Raw genomic sequence first — 7,186 nt, 5'->3', positions numbered from 1 at the left:
GTTCCCAAACCCGACACCACCAACACCAACATCACCCGACAACCCATTCGGTCCCAAAAATATCGGAGTCTTCTCAATCATCACAAGTTCATCAGCCCTAACCAAAACCTTCCTCTTCAACTCCATCAAAGACAACATATATTGCTCCAACTCATCAACCTCTATCCCATCAACCTCTTCCTCGTACCATAATAACCCGTCGCCTTTCAACACTTTCGATTCTTGTATCACCTCTCTTCGCTTCTTCTCGGCCTCTAGTTCCTTCGATACCTCCATGTAATGCTCGTTAAACGTCGAACCTTCTAGCACTGATAATCCATTAATATCATTATTATTAATATTATTAATAATATTATCATTATTACCACTACTACTTCTGCTACTACCACTACTGTTATTATTATTATAAATAGTAATATTAGTAATATTATTATTGTTGTTATTATTATTATAAATAGTAATATTAGTAATATTATTATTGTTGTTGTTGTTGCTGCTGTTGTTGTTGAGATAACGGTCAATGATGACGTCAGCCTTGGGGTGGCCAAAAGCGAAGAAGCGGCCACCCGGGGAGTTAACAAGAATGGCGATACGGGCACCGGTCAAGATGCAAAGTTCACTAGCTTTCTTGAAAAGGCCGGACCGGCGTTTCGAGAAGGTGACTTGACGGCTGTTGAGTTCTTCGATCTTCTTGATCTCGATCTTTTTACGGCCTTGAGAGGTTTTCTTCTTGATGATGTTATTCATGGTGGTGTGGAGGCTGTTGAAACTGGTGGTGGTAATATTATTATTATTATTATAATTATTATTATTATGATTGTTAGTGTTCATGATATTCATGGGGATGAATATTATTATGTAATGGTTATTGTTAATGTATAAGGTTAAGGGTGAATTAGGGTTGTGAATGGTGTTGAATATTTATATGAAATTGAAGAATTAGTTAAGACGTTGGTTATTGTTTAAGGGAAAATCTCGAAAATTATGATTGTCAAAGATTTTGTCTTAAATAGGGGATTAGTGGTAAAAGGAAGGTTGTTACTTATTATTATTACATGGAGAAATTTTCGATTGGTTAATTATTATTATTATTATTATTATTATTATTATTATTATTATTATTATCAACTTTTTTTCTGTTTTAGCTATATTTCGTTTAATTAAGTTATTAAATGGTAGTTGTTTAATGAATACTGTTTTTTTAGAACATCAATTTTCTTGTATTTATGTTACCGCATTTTTAAAATTGAAGAACCATGTTGACCCGCTCTGGCCAGACCATGTTATCTTAATCGGGTTCATGATGTCTTTAGAGTTTAGATTAGACGTTCCTCCGGGAAACCATACCGTCGGCTACCACTTGACAGTCATTGTGCCGTCACAAGAGTATAACACTCATGTGTAATACACAGTGGGACGAAAACCCAGACAGTTTCGAGATTCGAACTAACAACATCAAAAGGCCTAGCTTAAATCTTTTATTGTCAATATTTACCTCAAGTAACACCAGTGAAAATTGAACTTAATTCTCCATTAAAAAAATCCCATTGTGTCTCACACTTCCTATCACTAGACCTCATTAATAAACTACAAATTGGCATTCAAGCATTTCTCATTTAAAAATTAAACTTAGGGAGAATACTTGTAAAAAATTGAATGATATTTATCAGATTAATTAGTTTTTATGATCATAAAAAGATTCGTCCGTACACGTAGGTAATAAATATAATGAATTTACGCGTGTGTAACAAATTATAATATGTAAATTAACACCCCTAACCCACCACACACCAAGCTTGATAAGATTTTCATTTATAAGGCCATAGGGTATACTCTAACCCATTTTAACTCCATACAAATTCAACATCACTTATTTTTTTCTCTTTCACTCTATGTCATCCAAAGGAAATGGTTTAACCCCCATTTAACACATAATTAATATAACAAATCAATTAGTAATTAATACATAATTAATGCATATTGTTCTTTTTAACCCTTTAAAAGCATAACTCATGGGCCATTTTAACACACTTAACACAAGTGGGGAGTGGTTTAATCTATCTTTAAAGTGTCATGTCACTTTAACCTATGTATAGGTATGAGTATACCCCATGGCCTAAGCGCCACAGCCCTCATCAATTTACTTTTACACGGTTTTCCAGACTAACGTTACAATCCTAATCGGTTAAAAACCGGTATACTACAGTCTGGTTTGTAACTGATATTGACTTTAGGTTAGAGGTTAATTGGTTACTAATCAAACCGAACCGATTATATAGGTTAGGGATTTCCCACTAACAACCCGGTTAGAAATCGTAACCAGTTATTGGCAATAACAAAAGGTTAATTGGTTACTAATCAAACCGAACCGATTACATAGGTTAGGGATTTCCCACTAACAACCTGGTTAGAAATCGTTACAGGTTATTGGTAATAACATATTTTTGATTGTTCGACCACTAACTAGTTACAAGCGAGTGAGTTAACTATTTCAGATATCAAATACAACGATTTTCACAAGAATTTCAACACTACATATAAACTAATCTATTTAAAAATTTCAGAGCTAGACGTATCACGTTTGATAACTAATTGGTCAATGCGACAAATTGAGTCTTCTACCAAAAGTCTACGAGCCATCTTTTCATTTACAACCTATCAACAAATTAGGTGGCATTGTTCTCGTATTACAAGACATGTCTTACAATCTATCACGGTCCTCGCACTTTAATAACAAAGAATTTTCGAAGGCTAAAGTTTCAAGCAACTTTTTAAAGATTTTACAACGAATGTTTATAAGTATAACAGGTATGAAAATATACAATATCACTCAACTTAATTTCTGATATAACAAAATATGTAAACTTAGTTACAAGTATCATGTGATAACAATTCACTAAATTGGATTGTGCATGTTTAGAATCTTGATTCTTGGCATGTGACTTAAAGTACATATTCAGATTTCAATGCACTCTTTATTGCGTCAAATTTCTCTTCAAAATTCATTGAGTTTTAAAGCTTTGACCATTCTAGTCATTTGCGATTTTTTTAACAACCAACAAAATTTCACTAAAGAAAAACTAGCAAGATGTTAGATACATCAAACCAGAAGTCTAAAAGAGAAACAACTAGCCAAACAACCAACACGAACAAACAAACAAAATAAAACCGGATTTTGCTCGTTTGTCATTGAGTTTTAAAGCTTTTACCATTCTAATCGTTTGCCATTTAATTGCTTTCTATTTGTTGATTGTGTGTTTCGATCTTCACATGGAGATGGGTATCTTTTATTTTTGTCTTAATGTTTCTTTTATTTGAGAATTGTATAACGTATTCAGTTGATAACTTTTTTCACTACACACATTTAATAAACTCATAACTCGTTTTTAGTAAATAACCTATTTACATATTCTAGGTTAATTCTTACATTGTATTTAAATTTTGGTCTAGATCGATTAGTTTGATTTCTTGACACATAATGTTGTTCGTTTGTTCACGCGTTAACCGATTTTGATTCTATTTATTTACTTGGCTGAGATGTTTCTTGATAAAACCGGATTTTGGCACATCAACAGGTACCACAATAACCTTCAATGCCAAAATCATATCCATGCATAATTTAAATGTTACGAATGGGCTATATGAGGAGTAAGCGACTAAAATTATAATCCCGGAGCATATACTTAGTGCATATATATATATATATATATATATATATATATATATATATATATATTACTCTGCCTTTTATTGGTTTTTAGTTTGTATAAAACCCGTTGGTTAGTTTTATTGGTAATTCTGAACCGTATTCACTGGTTGGTTGAATATGAAATGAGCTAAGTTGACAAACTGGCCAAGTTAGTCTAGATCATCAAGTTAGTTAGATCTATACCGAGTGTTATGGGCGCAACCGGCTTTCATGTCACCATGACGGCAGGACGTCAAACACCATTACACTTAAAAGAAAGGAGGAACTAACCCCCCACCCCCCCCCCCCCCCCCACCCTCACTCGTTGTCATTCCACTAACATGCGTTAAAGCAACATATCAACCCAAGTTCTATTTTTTGATTGGTCCAACTAATACAAGCTTTTGTCACCTTTCTAATACAAGCATTTAGTTAACTAACCCTTTCACTCTCAAGTTTGATGGGTTAGTTAATTCCTCACTAAATGTGACAGTGACGTGATGACATTTTTGGTTAACTGACCCCTTTTCATAACACTTAGTTTTAAGATGTTTTTTTTAACAATAGAGGATCTCACGTGTAAACCTACCATGTCATGGGCTATGTCCAAGGTCGACTCTTCGACCACTGTGAGATCGTACCCCCTGTAGGGTTCGAACATAAGATTAAAACCATGATTTGTCCTTTCGCCCAGATGTCCGTCGAATCGGCCCGGACGGGAATCAAACGTGCGTCTCCACCAAGAAGTACATACCTCTTACCATTGAACCAAATTGCCAGGACAGTCGGTCGTAACATGTTAACTAGATGTTAAAATTTACTTGTTATTTTGTTTTATAAAATAGAAAAATGATTATTACAAAACATGGCTAACATGAGACTAGCTTACTTGTTTGCGTTTCTTACATCTTAATGGACAATCGTAAGTTCAAACCCATGCAAGGGTGTAAATTATTTGGAATTTTAAGTCGTTAAAAATATAAAATTACGTGTGCGAAGGGACAGACATTTCAGAAGTTGATGAAACATAGGCGAGTGAGCCCACCCCGTACGTACATCCATCTAATCCACTGCAATTCACGGACTTGGAGATTGAGAAAAGAAATGACAACCAAACACTAGCAAACCCCACCATGTCTCTATCGATGTTAACGTTTTGAACTTATTAGTACTTGTTATAATAATATATATAATGTATTATTGACTATTCTTAAAATTAACTTTCTATGTGGAAACTTTTCATCTAGACTTTTCATCTCTCTTCATCAAGCTTAAAAGTATATTTTAAAATCCGTCACATTAATTCGTTTCATCATTTTATTTCACCAAGAATATTATTACGTAAGTCATAAACCAAGATTGGTTAGAAAAGCTAGCAAAAATTAAAGACACGCGTTACATGAATAAAAGAAGGTTTTTAAGCCACTCGATCAATCAACTGATGTTTACTTTGTCATTCCTATTAACGATCCACGTATATAAATGAATTTTGAAAATTCAAATAGAAAATGAGAGCTTTCTTCAAATCACTAGATCGGAAAATGGTCTCGTTCCTATCTGTCCATCGGACATTAACACCCACCAAGAAGAAAACACAATCATTGCAACTATGTCTTATCTTTTTTGGTTCGACTAGCTAGTGTTGTGATCAATTAAGTTGAAACATATAATGGAGACACACTCGTGATGCCTAACTTATTGCTTATGTAGAGACTTGCTTTATTACAAGCATAGCCTTGTTCCGGTTTGACAATTAACGTATTTTTAAGAGTTATGGTTTCCAATTTAAATTTAACAACGAATACATGTTATTTGCGTTTTTTGAAGATTTCTCTTGTAGTTTTGAAATCAAAAATCAAAATCCAGGTTTTAATTTTGGTTTAACAATTTTATGGTTTCTAACCATTAAAATCACTCAAATTATAACATTGTTTCATTATAATGAAAATTTTCACGCGGTAGTTTAGACTTAACATAAATAAAAAAATTTTATATAATATTAAGTATAATTTACTAGGTAATAATCTAATATATTTGAGGGTCAAGTTATTCTACAAAGGGGAATAAAAATGAGAAAGATGTGAAGCCATAATTAATTGATATGTACGTGTCAAGTAAGGATCAAAAGAAAAAGGGTATAGAGGTAATTGTACACGTTTTATCTCTCCACATGCAAGGCACATGTTAATACCTCTATCATTTTATAACTTTTATAACTTTTTCATATGATATTTTTTTTTAAAATAAAATTCACCATAATAACAAACGTTTTTTTACCTTTAATATGAGTATAATTTTGTTATATAAGACTAAAAAATAATTTACGTCATTGTGTCTTTTTACTTACCATTGTGTCTTTTTTCTTCATTATGTCTTTATGTTTATTATTGTGTTTTTTCGCCATTGTTTCTTTCAACTGACATTGTATTTTTTTAATACTAATAACATCGTTGTGTAATACTAATATGTAAATGTAATGAAAAATACCAACGAATTATCTAATACTAAACACAATGATGAATACATATTACACATTAAGGGGGTGTTTGGTAGAGGGAATTGAGGGGTGAGAAATGGAATTGGAAAGAATTCTCTTGTTTGTTTATGAAAGAAATAGGTGAGAAATGGAAATAAACCATTTCCATTTCTCTGATTTTGTTTCTCTAAAAAAAGCGGAGAATTAGATTTCTAGGGTTTCATTTCTCAGCCTCACTCTCTCACGCCTCTCCCTGCTGTTCGATCTACAGCAGCAAACTCACGCCTCTCCCTGCTGTTCGATCAACTTGCAGCCTCTAATCACCCACAAATCATCTCCAATCCAAGAACCAAGTTCGTATTCGCGATCCTTGCTTCGATTCCAACGATCCTAGGTATGAAACTTTCATTTTTTCGACTTTCTTATGCTCGACCAGACCTAAACCTCGATCCAAACTCAGCTGCTGATGTCGATTGTTATCGTGGGATGTTTGTATGTTGTTGGTAATCGATTTAGATATGTTAGATTTCAATGGTTTATGTTTAATTCGACTCTTGATGAAATCTTTGATGTCTAGGTTGGGAATTGAACATTATATGGTATGAAATTGATGAGTTTGAATCATGAATTTTATGTTAGAATGATATTTAGATGCTAGGTTGAATGTTGGAACCGATAAATTGAATGTTTACATGTGTTGCTTGAATGCTGTTGCTGATGAAATCTGTAATGCTGTTTTGTTCAAACAATATTTTGATCATAACAGATGCAAATTGATCGTTTCTTGAGTCTAACATTAAGTTCAAAGAGTCTAGTTTCAAACCCCACTGGTTTCGTAATTTTTAGAGAAGTTTTGATTACCCAAACGTGAAAAATAAAACCGAAGGTCAAATCTGTTTTTGACTGACAGATTTTAGGTCCACTTCTAAAGAGCATAACTCTCTTGCTTTTGAAGTTTTAGACTTCATTCCTCTTTCTAATGAACATTTTAAGTGTCTAGAATATTTCCCAATTGGCCTTGT

General features: G+C 33.1%; 1 pseudogene; it reads right to left on the bottom strand.

Annotated features, from left to right (window-relative positions):
* Positions 1-6: 6 nt before the first annotated feature.
* On the bottom strand, positions 7-827 carry LOC143598035 (agamous-like MADS-box protein AGL62 pseudogene; annotated as a pseudogene).
* Positions 828-7,186: the final 6,359 nt, after the last annotated feature.

This window comes from Bidens hawaiensis, unplaced genomic scaffold (genome assembly GCF_021521415.1).
Source record: "Bidens hawaiensis isolate Kalapana, Puna unplaced genomic scaffold, B.hawaiensis_p1.1 tig00049471_1, whole genome shotgun sequence".
In the NCBI taxonomy this organism is placed as follows: domain Eukaryota; kingdom Viridiplantae; phylum Streptophyta; class Magnoliopsida; order Asterales; family Asteraceae; genus Bidens; species Bidens hawaiensis.
Note: the sequence above shows the minus strand (reverse complement) of the source record. Positions and strands in the feature narration are given on the sequence as shown.